The sequence below is a fragment of the Oncorhynchus kisutch genome, linkage group LG21 (assembly GCF_002021735.2).
Source record: "Oncorhynchus kisutch isolate 150728-3 linkage group LG21, Okis_V2, whole genome shotgun sequence".
Lineage (NCBI taxonomy): Eukaryota > Metazoa > Chordata > Actinopteri > Salmoniformes > Salmonidae > Oncorhynchus > Oncorhynchus kisutch.
The window spans coordinates 41,178,569-41,193,871 of record NC_034194.2 but is presented as its reverse complement, the minus strand read 5'-3'; positions in this window follow the sequence as shown (position 1 = coordinate 41,193,871).

The window sequence follows — 15,303 nt, the reverse complement described above, 5'->3', positions numbered from 1 at the left end:
AGGAACCGGGCTCTGAGGGGTGACCGGTCCTCTTCTGGCTGTGCCGGGTGGAGATTATAAACCTAGAGAGGAACCGGGCTCTGAGGGGTGACCGGTCCTCTTCTGGCTGTGCCGGGTGGAGATTATAAACCTAGAGAGGAACCGGGCTCTGAGGGGTGACCGGTCCTCTTCTGGCTGTGCCGGGTGGAGATTATAAACCTAGAGAGGAACCGGGCTCTGAGGGGTGACCGGTCCTCTTCTGGCTGTGCCGGGTGGAGATTATAAACCTAGAGAGGAACCGGGCTCTGAGGGGTGACCGGTCCTCTTCTGGCTGTGCCGGGTGGAGATTATAAACCTAGAGAGGAACCGGGCTCTGAGGGGTGACCGGTCCTCTTTTGGCTGTGCCGGGTGGAGATTATAAACCTAGAGAGGAACAGAGCTCTGAGGGGTGACCGGTCCTCTTCTGGCTGTGCCGGGTGGAGATTATAAACCTAGAGAGGAACCGGGCTCTGAGGGGTGACCGGTCCTCTTCTGGCTGTGCCGGGTGGAGATTATAAACCTAGAGAGGAACCGGGCTCTGAGGGGTGACCGGTCCTCTTCTGGCTGTGCCGGGTGGAGATTATAAACCTAGAGAGGAACCGGGCTCTGAGGGGTGACCGGTCCTCTTCTGGCTGTGCCGGGTGGAGATTATAAACCTAGAGAGGAACCGGGCTCTGAGGGGTGACCGGTCCTCTTCTGGCTGTGCCGGGTGGAGATTATAAACCTAGAGAGGAACCGGGCTCTGAGGGGTGACCGGTCCTCTTCTGGCTGTGCCGGGTGGAGATTATAAACCTAGAGAGGAACCGGGCTCTGAGGGGTGACCGGTCCTCTTCTGGCTGTGCCGGGTGGAGATTATAAACCTAGAGCGGAACTGGGCTCTGAGTGGTGACCAGTCCTCTTCTGGCTGTGCCGGGTGGAGATTATAAACCTAGAGAGGAACCTGGCTCTGAGGGGTGACCAGTCCTCTTCTGGCTGTGCATGGTGGAGATTATAAACCTAGAGAGGAACCAGGCTCTGAGGGGTGACCAGTCCTCTTCTGGCTGTGCCGGGTGGAGATTATAAACCTAGAGCGGAACCGGGCTCTGAGTGGTGACCAGTCCTCTTCTGGCTGTGCCGGGTGGAGATTATAAACCTAGAGAGGAACCTGGCTCTGAGGGGTGACCAGTCCTCTTCTGGCTGTGCCGGGTGGAGATTATAAACCTAGAGAGGAACCAGGCTCTGAGGGGTGACCAGTCCTCTTCTGGCTGTGCCGGGTGGAGATTATAAACCTAGAGCGGAACCAGGCTCTGAGGGGTGACCAGTCCTCTTCTGGCTGTGCCGGGTGGAGATTATAAACCTAGAGAGGAACCGGGCTCTGAGGGGTGACCAGTCCTCTTCTGGCTGTGCTGGGTGGAGATTATAAACCTAGAGAGGAACCGTGCTCTGAGGGGTGACCAGTCCTCTTCTGGCTGTGCCGGGTGGAGATTATAAACCTAGAGCAGAACCGGGCTCTGAGGGGTGACCAGTCCTCTTCTGGCTGTGCCGGGTGGAGATTATAAACCTAGAGCGGAACCGGGCTCTGAGGGGTGACCAGTCCTCTTCTGGCTGTGCCGGGTGGAGATTATAAACCTAGAGCGGAACCGGGCTCTGAGGGGTGACCAGTCCTCTTCTGGCTGTGCAGGGTGGAGATTATAAACCTAGAGAGGAACCAGGCTCTGAGGGGTGACCGGTCCTCTTCTGGCTGTGCCGGGTGGAGATTATAAACCTAGAGAGGAACCGGGCTCTGAGGGGTGACCGGTCCTCTTCTGGCTGTGCCGGGTGGAGATTATAAACCTAGAGAGGAACCGGGCTCTGAGGGGTGACCGGTCCTCTTCTGGCTGTGCCGGGTGGAGATTATAAACCTAGAGAGGAACCGGGCTCTGAGGGGTGACCGTTCCTCTTCTGGCTGTGCCGGGTGGAGATTATAAACCTAGAGAGGAACCGGGCTCTGAGGGGTGACCGGTCCTCTTCTGGCTGTGCCGGGTGGAGATTATAAACCTAGAGAGGAACCGGGCTCTGAGGGGTGACCGGTCCTCTTCTGGCTGTGCCGGGTGGAGATTATAAACCTAGAGAGGAACCGGGCTCTGAGGGGTGACCGGTCCTCTTCTGGCTGTGCCGGGTGGAGATTATAAACCTAGAGAGGAACCGGGCTCTGAGGGGTGACCGGTCCTCTTCTGGCTGTGCCGGGTGGAGATTATAAACCTAGAGAGGAACCGGGCTCTGAGGGGTGACCGGTCCTCTTCTGGCTGTGCCGGGTGGAGATTATAAACCTAGAGAGGAACAGAGCTCTGAGGGGTGACCGGTCCTCTTCTGGCTGTGCCGGGTGGAGATTATAAACCTAGAGAGGAACCGGGCTCTGAGGGGTGACCGGTCCTCTTCTGGCTGTGCCGGGTGGAGATTATAAACCTAGAGAGGAACCGGGCTCTGAGGGGTGACCGGTCCTCTTCTGGCTGTGCCGGGTGGAGATTATAAACCTAGAGAGGAACCGGGCTCTGAGGGGTGACCGGTCCTCTTCTGGCTGTGCCGGGTGGAGATTATAAACCTAGAGAGGAACCGGGCTCTGAGGGGTGACCGGTCCTCTTCTGGCTGTGCCGGGTGGAGATTATAAACCTAGAGAGGAACCGGGCTCTGAGGGGTGACCGGTCCTCTTCTGGCTGTGCCGGGTGGAGATTATAAACCTAGAGAGGAACCGGGCTCTGAGGGGTGACCGGTCCTCTTCTGGCTGTGCCGGGTGGAGATTATAAACCTAGAGCGGAACTGGGCTCTGAGTGGTGACCAGTCCTCTTCTGGCTGTGCCGGGTGGAGATTATAAACCTAGATAGGAACCTGGCTCTGAGGGGTGACCAGTCCTCTTCTGGCTGTGCCGGGTGGAGATTATAAACCTAGAGAGGAACCAGGCTCTGAGGGGTGACCAGTCCTCTTCTGGCTGTGCCGGGTGGAGATTATAAACCTAGAGCGGAACCGGGCTCTGAGTGGTGACCAGTCCTCTTCTGGCTGTGCCGGGTGGAGATTATAAACCTAGAGAGGAACCTGGCTCTGAGGGGTGACCAGTCCTCTTCTGGCTGTGCCGGGTGGAGATTATAAACCTAGAGAGGAACCAGGCTCTGAGGGGTGACCAGTCCTCTTCTGGCTGTGCCGGGTGGAGATTATAAACCTAGAGCGGAACCAGGCTCTGAGGGGTGACCAGTCCTCTTCTGGCTGTGCCGGGTGGAGATTATAAACCTAGAGAGGAACCGGGCTCTGAGGGGTGACCAGTCCTCTTCTGGCTGTGCTGGGTGGAGATTATAAACCTAGAGAGGAACCGTGCTCTGAGGGGTGACCAGTCCTCTTCTGGCTGTGCCGGGTGGAGATTATAAACCTAGAGCGGAACCGGGCTCTGAGGGGTGACCAGTCCTCTTCTGGCTGTGCCGGGTGGAGATTATAAACCTAGAGCGGAACCGGGCTCTGAGGGGTGACCAGTCCTCTTCTGGCTGTGCAGGGTGGAGATTATAAACCTAGAGAGGAACCAGGCTCTGAGGGGTGACCGGTCCTCTTCTGGCTGTGCCGGGTGGAGATTATAAACCTAGAGCGGAACCAGGCTCTGAGGGGTGACCGGTCCTCTTCTGGCTGTGCCGGGTGGAGATTATAAACCTAGAGAGGAACCAGGCTCTGAGGGGTGACCAGTCCTCTTCTGGCTGTGCAGGGTGGAGATTATAAACCTAGAGCGGAACCGGGCTCTGAGGGGTGACCAGTCCTCTTCTGGCTGTGCCGGGTGGAGATTATAAACCTAGAGCGGAACCGGGCTCTGAGGGGTGACCAGTCCTCTTCTGGCTGTGCCGGGTGGAGATTATAAGACTACATGGCCATTAAAAGGATCCGCCCCTTTTCCCCCCAATTTTTGCCAAAAATGACATCCCCAAATCAAACTGCCTGGAGCTTAAGCCCCGAAGCAAGGATATGCATATTCTTGGTATCATTTGAAAGGAAACACTTTGTAATTTGTGGAAATGTGAAAGGAATGTAGGAGAATATAACACAATAGATGTGGTGATAGATAATACAAGGAAAAAAAACTTTATTTTGTATTTTTTTTGTACCATTATCTTTGAAAATGCAAGAGAAAGGCCATAATGTATCATTCCAGCCTAGGTAGAGTTTAGATTTTGGCCACTAGATGGCAGCAGTGTATGTGCAAAGTTTTAGACTGATGCAATTAACCATTACATTTCTGTTCAAAATGTTGTACCAAGACTGCCCAAATGTGCCTAATTTGTTTATTTTAAGGCCGGATCGTTCTTCGTTCTTCACATTCATAGATGATCAGCAGGGTCAAATAATAAATCACAGTGGTTATAGAGGGTGCAACAGGTCAGCACCTCAGAAGTTCATGTCAGTTGGCTTTTCATAGCCGAGCAGTCAGAGGTCAAAACAGCAGGTGCGAGCGAGAGAGAGAAGGTCGAAAACAGCAGGTCTGGGACAATGTAGAGCACGTCGGTGAACAGGTCAGGATTACATAGCAGCAGGCTGAACAGTTGAAACTGGAGCAACAGCACGACAAAGTAACACATCTGTTGAACAGGTTCCATAGCCACAGGCAAAACAGCAGAAACTGGATCAGCAACATGACCAGGAGGAATGGGGACAGCCAGGAGTCAACAGGCCAGGTAGTCCTGAGGCATGGTTCTAGGGCTTAGATCCTCTGAGAGAAGAGAGAGTGAGAGATGGGAGAATTAGAGGGAGCATACTTAAGATCACACAAAACGCTAGATAAGACTGGAGAATTACACCAGATAAGACTGGAGAATTACACCAGATAAGACTGGAGAATTACACCAGATAAGACAGGAGAATTACACCAGATAAGACAGACTGACGCTAGCCCCCATAGACTATTGCCCCCATAGACTATTGCAGCATAGATACTGGAGGCTGAGGTGGGGGGGGGGGGCACGGAGAGGAAGATCACGTCAGTGACTCAACCCACTCAAGTCGAGTATAGCGAAAAAAGCCTGGCACGATGTGACGCACCCCTCCTAGGGACGGCATGGAAGAGCACTGGTAAGCCATTGACGAGGGACAATAAGGAGGCCTGTGTCTTGTGTGATCATAGGGCATGTTTAGGTATGTAAGGCAGGACCAAATCGGAGATATAGGTAGGAGCAAGCCCATGTAATCATCAAATCAAATCAAATCAAATCAAATTTATTTATATAGCCCTTCGTACATCAGCTGATATCTCAAAGTGCTGTACAGAAACCCAGCCTAAAACCCCAAACAGCAAGCAATGCAGGTGTAGAAGCACGGTGGCTAGGAAAAACTCCCTAGAAAGGCCAATACCTAGGAAGAAACCTAGAGAGGAACCAGGCTATGTGGGGTGGCCAGTCCTCTTCTGGCTGTGCCGGGTGGAGATTATAACAGAACATGGCCAAGATGTTCAATGTTCATAAATGACCAGCATGGTCGAATAATAATAAGGCAGAACAGTTGAAACTAGAGCAGCAGCACAGTCAGGTGGAAGTTGAAACTGGAGCAGCAGCATGGCCAGGTAGACTGGGGACAGCAAGGAGTCATCATGTCAGGTAGTCCTGGGGCATGGTCCTAGGGCTCAGGTCAGTTGAAACTGGAACAGCAGCATGGCCAGGTGGACTGGGGACAGCAAGGAGTCATCATGTCAGGTAGTCCTGGGGCATGGTCCTAGGGCTCAGGTCCTCCGAGAGAGAGAAAGAAAGAGAGAAGGAGAGAATTAGAGAATGCACACTTAGATTCACACAGGACACCGAATAGGACAGGAGAAGTACTCCAGATATAACAAACTGACCCCAGCCCCCCGACACATAAACTACTGCAGCATAAATACTGGAGGCTGAGACAGGAGGGGTCAGGAGACACTGTGGCCCCATCCGAGGACCCATACATGACCCAAGCCCCATGTAATGCTTTGTAGGTTAGCAGTAAAACATTGAAATCAGTCCTAACTGTAACAGGAAGCCAGTGTAGAGAGGCTAGCAGCTGTATTTACCATTAACTGAAGTCTATTAGCCGGAGAGTAGAGCATTGCAGTCTTCAAATCTAAAATGGACAAAAGCATGGTTTAGCTTTTCTGCATCATTTCTGGACAAAAAGTTTCCGATTTTTTCGCAATGTTACGAAGATGGGGGAAAAAAGCTGTCCTTTAAATATTTTTGATATGTTTGTGAAAAGAGCATTGTTTAGAGTAACGCCGAGGTCCTTCACAGTTTTATTTGACTGTACAACCATCAAGATTAATTGTCATATCAAACAGCAGATGTCTTTGTTTCTTGGGACCTAGAACTAGAATCTCTGTTTTGTCCTAGTTTAAAAGTAAAACATTTGCTGCTATCCACTTCCTAATGTCTGAAACACAGGCTTCCAAGGTAGGCAATTTTGAAATGTACAGTTGTGTGTCATCTGCATAGCAGTGAAAGTTGACATTGTGCTTCTGAATTACATGTATAGTGAAAGCCAATGCCTTGGGTGACAGCAACGTCTCCTGATAAAAACCGTCTGGGGACCGTGATGGATCAGGTGATGGCAACGATGGAAAGATGGGAGAGAGGTGGCCTTCCCACAACTCCATCAGCCACACCCCAACCAGTACCAAAACCCTCTCCTTTGTTGCCTGGGTCCAGTGGTATTCGACTTGCACTCCTGAGGGAGTACGATGGAACCGCGACCAGAGCGGTCACCCGTTCACCCGACTCCGTCGCGAGGTGAGAGCGTGAACGCCCTCGTCTCCTGTCTCTCAGGCAAAGCCCTGGAGTGGGCCAATGCGTATGCAAAGAATATCCCATGGGCAGAGGTGGTCCAGAACTCACTCCGCCACGAACCTATCGCCCTTCCAGTGCGTGTTGGGCTATCAGTCGGTTCTGGTACCATGGCATCAGAGCCAGACCGAGGCTCCTGTGGTGGACAATTGGGTAAGGCGCTCAAGGGAGACCTGGGAGGCCGCTCACGGGTACCTTAAAAGGGCCGAAGGGCGGCAGAAGGCAAGTGCTGACCGCCACCGCAGCGAGGCCCCGGTGTTCGCACCGGGGGACCGGGTCTGGCTCTCGACCCGAAACCTGCCCCTCTGCCTGCCCTGCCGGAAGCTGGGTCCGCGGTTTATAGGGCCATTTAAAGTCCTGAGGAGAATAAACAAGGTGTGTTATAGGTTACAGCTCCCCCTTATTACCGTATTAACCCCTCGTTTCATGTGTCTCTCCTCAGGCCGGTGGAGGCTGGTCCTCTTCAAGAAGATGAGGTGCGGGAGGTCCCTCCGCCCCCCCTGGACATCGAGGGGGCGCCGGCGTTTGCAGTTTGGTCCATACTGTACTCGAGGCGTCGGGTGAGGGGCCTTCAGTGCCTCGTGGATTGGGAGGGGTACGGTCCGGAGGAGATATGCTGGGTGCCGGTGGAGGACGTATTGGACCCATCTATGCTGAGAGAGTTTCACCGCCTCCATCCGGATCGCCCTGCGCCTCGTCCTCCGGGTCGTCCTCGAGGCCGGCGTCGGCGCGCTGCGGGAGCCGAGCGTCAGGGTGGGGGGGGGGGGGGGGGGTGCTGTCACGACCTCTCCCGAAGGTAGTTCCTCTCCCTGCCATATGGGACATGTCCTAGGGTGTCATATGGGAAGTGTAATAGGGTGTCATTGGGGATAAGTACTTGGGTTTTACAACTGTGTGATCAATAATTCAGTTCAATTTCCCAGACACTTCAAGTGGTGTCTCTTTTGTCACGAGAAAATAATCTTGAATCCTTGTAAAATCTAAAATACACCCATTTACTATGCAACATTAGTACTGTTATGGCTAGCTGTCAATCATCACCCAGACTCATTCCAGTACGGGGACAGCATTCCATTCCTCTGGGTGACAACGATGCGACCCAACCCATAATGCATTGTGCAAGGAGCCTAAGCCATCAATATAAAGTATGGGCCCTAAATGGCACCCTATCCCCTATGGGCCCTAAATGGCACCCTATTCCCCTATGGGCCCTTAATTGCACCCTATTCCCCTATGGGCCATAAATGGCACCCTATTCCCCTATGGGCCCTAAATGGCACCCTATTCCCCTATGGGCCCTAAATGGCACCCTATTCCCCTACGGCCCTAAATGGCACCCTATTCCCCTATGAGCCCTCAATGGCACCCTATTCCCCTATCCCCTATGGGCCCTAAATGGCACCCTATTCCCCTATGGGCCCTAAATGGCACCCTATTCCACTATCCCCTATGGGCCCTAAATGGCACCCTATTCCCCTATGGGCCCTAAATGGCACCCTATTCCCCTATGGGCCCTAAATGGCACCCTATTCCACTATCCCCTATGGGCTCTTAATGGCACCCTATTCCCCTATGGGCCCTAAATGGCACCCTATTCCACTATGGGCCCTAAATGGCACCCTATTCCACTATGGGCCCTAAATGGCACCCTATTCCCCTATGGGCCCTAAATGGCACCCTATTCCCCTATGGGCCCTAAATGGCACCCAATTCCCCTATGGGCCCTAAATGGCACCCTATTCCCCTATGGGCCCTAAATGGCACCCTATTCCCCTATGGGCCCTAAATGGCACCCTATTCCCCTATGGGCCCTAAATGGCACCCTATTCCCCTATGGGCCCTAAATGGCACCCTATTCCCCTATGGGCCCTAAATGGCACCCTATTCCCCTATGGGCCCTAAATGGCACCCTATTCCCCTATGGGCCCTAAATGGCACCCTATTCCCCTATGGGCCCTAAATGGCACCCTATTCCCCTATGGGCCCTAAATGGCACCCTATTCCCCTATGGGCCCTAAATGGCACCCTATTCCCCTATGGGCCCTGGTCAAAAGTAGTGCACCAGCACTATATAGGCGTACAGAGGCCCATTGTCTGTTTCCTGATGCCTCTCAATACTCATCTCAACACATTATACATTATCTTACACACCACAGGTTCAGATGATAGATTATACAGTATATTACATTATGACCATTAATGCTATACTACACAAGTAGACAAAGTCGATAACATACCCAAACAGTAGAATCGAAGCAGTGTACATGTAAGGGTTTTCCTCCTCTTCGTCTGAGGAGGAGAAGCGAGAAGGATCGGGGGACCAATGCGCAGCGTGGTAAGTGTCCATGGTTGTTTATTTAGAAAACATATATTGGACACTATGAATGCAAAAACAATAACCGTGAACAAACCGAAACAGTACCGTGTGGCGATAAACACAGACACGGAAACAATCACCCACAAAACAACAGTGAAACCCAGGCTACCTAAGTAACAACTAACGACACCTGCCTCTGATTGAGAACCATACTAGGCCGAACACAGAAAACCAACCTAGAAACACAAAACATAGAATGCTCACCCAACTCACGTCCTGACCAACTAAAACAAACAAACAACACAAGAACTAGGGTCAGAACGTGACAGTACACACCCACAGTAAAAAGGTATATGTATTTTTCTTTGCTGAGTGACACGTTTTCTGCTGTGGCAACTCGTAGCCTAAACTATCAAATTGAAGTCAGTCATTAAATCAACTAGTCAAAAGCAGTAGTCAGTCTGTCTGGTGTCTGTCATTCACCAGACTGATTGCATGATCTAGTCTGTGTACTGTTGTTGTTCTGTGTCTCTGTCTAGATTCTAGAGGTTATTATCTAATCCATAGTTCCTGTCTGTCTATTAAATTTTTTTTGTCTGGATACAACACATGAATTCCTGAGGTTTATGGAAATGCATAAAGGAAACTTTTACTACCATGATATTTCTCACATTCCAACAACAACCAGATATGAACACACTTCACAGAATTTACTGTGAAGGATACTCAGTTGAGGTAATTGAGCATTGATGGGCTGTGGTGACACACAATGTTTGTTTGTGACTACATTTCTTCAGGTTCGTTGTGCTGCTATTGTCAGTCATGTTGTGACATCACTTTTAAGGACAACACTGACCCCTACTGGTGATTTATAGGATTACAGAAAATCACAGACAGGAATTAAAATATATGTAAATAAAATTAAAGGTTATTGGTCGTTTACACATATTTTTTTGATGTTATCGCAGGTGCATCAAAAATGCTTATATTTCTAGCTCCATCATTGCCATAATATCTAACATAAAAAATACACACAATTCCCCCCAAAAATGTAAAGAAGCAAATGAAGACATCAGAACGAGCAATGTATATATACACACACACACACACACACACACACACACACACACACACACACACACACACACACACACACACACACACACACACACACACACACACACACACACACACACACACACACACACAGACACACACACATATACACAATCTTTCAAAAGTTTGGGTTCACTTAGAAATGTCCTTGTTTTTGAAAGAAAAGCAAATATTTTGTCCATTAAAATAACATAAAATTGATGTAAACGCTTAAAAAAAAAAGGATTTAACAAAATACATAATTTTACCCCCTTTTTCATCGTATCCAACTGTTAGTAGGACATCCCTACCGAAGGACATCCCTACCAACCAAACCCTCCCTAACCCAGGCAACGCTAGGCTAATTGTACATCGCCCCATGGACCTCCCGGCCGCGGCCGGCTGTGACAGAGCCTGGGCTCGAACCCAGAGTCTTTGGTGACACAGTTAGCACTGCGATGTGCCTTAGACCACTGCGCCACCCGGGAGGCAAATTCTAGGCAGAGCTTCTCTGTCCAGTGTTTGTGTTTAATGAATCTTTTATTTTTATTGGCCAGTCTGAGATGTGGCTTTTTTCTTTGCAACTCTGCCCAGAAAGCCAGCATCCCGGAGTCACCTCTTCCCTGTTGACGTTGAGACTGGTGTTTTGCGGGTACTAATTAATAATGAAGCTGCCAGTTAAGGACTTGTGAGGCGTCTGTTTCTCAAACTAGACACTCTAATGGACTTGTCCTCTTGCTCTGTTGTGCACCGGGGCCTCCCACTCCTCTTTCTATTCCGGTTAGAGCCAGTTTGCGCTATTCTGTGAAGGGAGTAGTACACAGCTTTGTACGAGATCTTCAGTTTCTTGGCAATTTCTCACATGGAATAGCCTTCATTTCTCAGAACAAGAATAGACTGATAAGTTTCAGAAGAAAGTTATTTGTTTCTGGCCATTTTGAGCCTGTAATTGAACCCACAAATGCTGATGCTCCAGATACTCAACTAGTCTAAGGAAGGCCAGTTTTATTGCTTCTTCAATTCATGACAGCAGTTTTCAGCTGTGCTAGCACAATTGCAAAAGGGTTTTCTAATGATCCATTTTAAAATGAGAAACTTGGATTAGCTAACACAATGGGGCGATGTACAATTAGCCTAGCGTCGCCCGGGTTAGGGAGGGTTTGGTTGGTAGGGATGTCCTTCGGTAGGGATGTCCTACTAACAGTTGGATACTATGAAAAAGGGGGTAAAATTGGACCACAGGAGTGATGGTTGCTGATAATGGGCCTCCTTACGCCTATGTAGATAGTCCATTAAAAAAATCTGTCGTTTCCAGCTACAATAGTAATTTACAACATTAACAATGTCTACACTGCATTTATGATCAATTTGATGTTATTTTAATGGACAATTTTTGGGGGCTTTTCGTTCAAAAACAAGGACATTTCTAAGAGACGCCAAACTTTTAAAAGGTAGTGTATATATATGTGTATGTACTGTATGTATGTATGTATGTATGTATATACAGATATATATATACTGTATACACACAAATATATATATATATATACATACATACACACACAGCGCCTTGGGAAAGTTTTAGACTCCTGGACTTTTTCCACATTTTGTTACGTTACAGCCTTATTCTAAAATTGATTCAATATTTTGTTTTTCTCATCAATCTACACACAATACCCCATAATGACAAAGCGAAAACAGATTTAAATTTTTTTGGTGTGCAAATGTATTAATCCTTTCATCACCTTCACAAGACGTCATGTGCCATCTTCCAGATACACTTGAAACCGGGATTCATCCCTAAAGAGCTTCTCCAGCGTGCCAGGGGCCATCGAAGGTGAGCATTTGCCCACTGAAGTCGGGTTACGACGCCGAACTCCAGTCAAGTTAAGACCCGTGTGAGGACGACAAGCACTGATATTACCTTCCCTGAGACGGTTTGTGACAGTTTGTGCAGAAATGATTTGTATGTGCAAACCCTCTGTTTCATCAGCTGTCCGGCTGGCTCATCTTAGACCATCCCACAGGTGAAGAAGCCGGAGTTGCCACACTCGCTATATAATGCAAAAAATAATTGTGAGAAAACCATCAGTATAGTTGAAAATGCGATGGAAACACATTTAACTTGTATTTTTTATTCGGTACATGGTAATTTTAACAGTAAACTGTATTTTTTATTCGGTACATGGTAATTTTAACAGTAAACTGTATTTTTTATTCGGTACATGGTAATTTTAACAGTAAACTGTATTTTTTATTCGGTACATGGTAATTTTGACAGTAAATTGTATTTTTTATTCGGTACATGGTAATTTTAACAGTAAACTGTATTTTTTATTCGGTACATGGTAATTTTAACAGTAAACTGTATTTTTTATTCGGTACATGGTAATTTTAACAGTAAACTGTATTTTTTATTCGGTACATGGTAATTTTAACAGTAAACTGTATTTTTTATTCGGTACATGGTAATTTTAACAGTAAACTGTATTTTTTATTCGGTACATGGTAATTTTAACAGTAAACTGTATTTTTTTTATTTGCACAGCTTTTTATCCACAACAAGTCAATTTGATGGAAACACATCTCTGGTGAGAAAATGTACATTGTTTTATGCGTTTTTAGTTTTTTATACAGAAAAATATACACTAACGTTTAAAAGTTTGGGGTCACTTAGAAATGTCCTCGTTTTTGAAAGAAAAGCACAAAAAAAAATCTCCATTAAAATAACATCAAATTGATCAGAAATACAGTGTAGACATTGTTAATGTTGTCAATGACTATTGTAGCTGGAAACGGCTGATTTTTAATGGAATATCTACATAGGCGTACAGAGGACCATTATCAGCAACCATCACTCCTGTGTTCCAATGACGCTTTGCAAATGCAACTTATTTCTACATGAAAACTGAAATGGTTTATTCATACTTTTCCATTTTAGTAGACGCTCCTATCCGTAGCATCTTACAGTAGTGTCTACATGTTTATACTTCATCTTGAACCCACAACCCTACCATTGCAAACGCCATACTCTTATCAACTGAGCCACATAGAAATTCTACAGGTACAACCCTAAACGACCAGCCTATGTACAATACAGTACTGTACATTTACATGAAGTGGTTTGTAAGGATGGTCAATTAATGATGCACAAAAAGTGGTTGTTTTCCAGGTTATTTGATCAAGAAAAATATTTAATTTGATGTGGATGTCTTTGCCTGTAACTTTGCACCTTTTCATGTAAATGTTTGAGGACAGGGTTTTGTTCTTTCTGGATTCCATTAGAATGACATCACAGAGAAAGGACCGGGGTTTTGATCTTTCTGGATTCCATTAGAATGACATCACAGAGAAAGGGCCAGGGTTTTGATCTTTCTGGATTCCATTAGAATGACATCACAGAGAAAGGACCGGGGTTTTGTTCTTTCTGGATTCTATTAGAATGACATCACAGAGAAAGAGACAGGGTTTTGTTCTTTCTGGATTCTATTAGAATGACATCACAGAGAAATGGAACAGGGTTTTGTTCTTTCTGGATTCTATTAGAATGACATCACAGAGAAATGGAACAGGGTTTTGTTCTTTCTGGATTCTATTAGAATGACATCACAGAGAAATGGAACAGGGTTTTGTTCTTTCTGGATTCTATTAGAATGACATCACAGAGAAATGGAACAGGGTTTTGTTCTTTCTGGATTCTATTAGAATGACATCACAGAGAAAGGGCCAGGGTTTTGTTCTTTCTGGATTCTATTAGAATGACATCGCAGAGAAGGGGCAGGGGCAACAACTCTTATAATTCCAACTATTGAATCCTACAAGATTCTGTTCTTAATTATACAACTACCTTTTTTTCCAAAGTGGAGATGCTGGATAAAAAAACTGCACAAAATTTTGTGAAATAATATATATTTTTTCCTTCAGATTTTCAGGGGGTACTGCAGCACCCTCAGCCGTCCTACCTCCTACAGCTGTGCTTGTGGGGCCCCCATGTTGAGGATCAGCGTTTTTGGAGGTGTTGTTGTCTACCTTCAACACCTGGGGTCGTCCCGTCAGCAAGTCCAGGACCCAGTTGCACAGGGCCCCGAGCTCAGTGATGAGCTTGGAGGGCACCATGGTGTTGAAAGCCGAGCTGTAGTCGATGAACAGCATTCTTACATGAAGTATTTTTCTTGTCCCGTTGGGATAGAGCAGTGTTCAGAGCGATGGCGTCATCGGTAGATCTATTGGGGCGGGTAAGCAAATTGAAGTGGGTCTAGGGTATCAGGTAAGATGGAGGTGATATGATCCTTAACTAGCCTCTCAAAGAACTTCATGATGAAAGAAGTGAATGCTACGGGGCGATGGAAGCATTTGGCAGTTCTAGTACAGAGGCTCCACAGCCAGCTCATTTATATTCCAGCTAGGATAACACTATCACACTTGATTCAACTAATCATCAAGCCCTTGAGTACTTGAGTCAGGAGTAATAACATAGGCCTGAAAATAATATGTCACTGCTGTGGATCAATTGAAATCCTCTGGTCTATCACATTTGGTTGAAAATGCCATTATATATTGCCATTGTCAACTATGTCAGGTTTGGTCTCTATATCTGGTTCGATCACAGAATGAGCAATATTGGGTATAACAAAAATACTCTGTTTTAAATTTAAATTCTTCTTCCTAAGAGCTGGCTGGCTAAAACCCCTTAGTAAGACCATTTTCACAAGGAAAGTCTTCAGTCCGCAGAAATACTGTTGTTCTGTACTGCAGCACTAGAACAGATGGGCCAACCAGGGCAGAGAAACAGAATCAGGGGACACGGCCCAAATCATTCTTAAATGGAAGAAGTTTGGAACCACCAAGACTCTTCCTAGAGCTGGCCGCCCAGCCAAACTGACCAATCAGGGGAGAATGACCTTGGTCAGGGAGGTAACCAAGAACCCGATGGTTACTCTGACAGAGCTCCAGAGTTCGTCTGTGGAGATGGGAGAACCTTCCAGAAGGACAACTGTCTCTGCAGCACACTACCAATCAGGCCTTTATGGTAGAGTGGCCAGACAGAAGCCACTCCTCAGTAAAAGGCACATGACAGCCCACTTGGAGTTT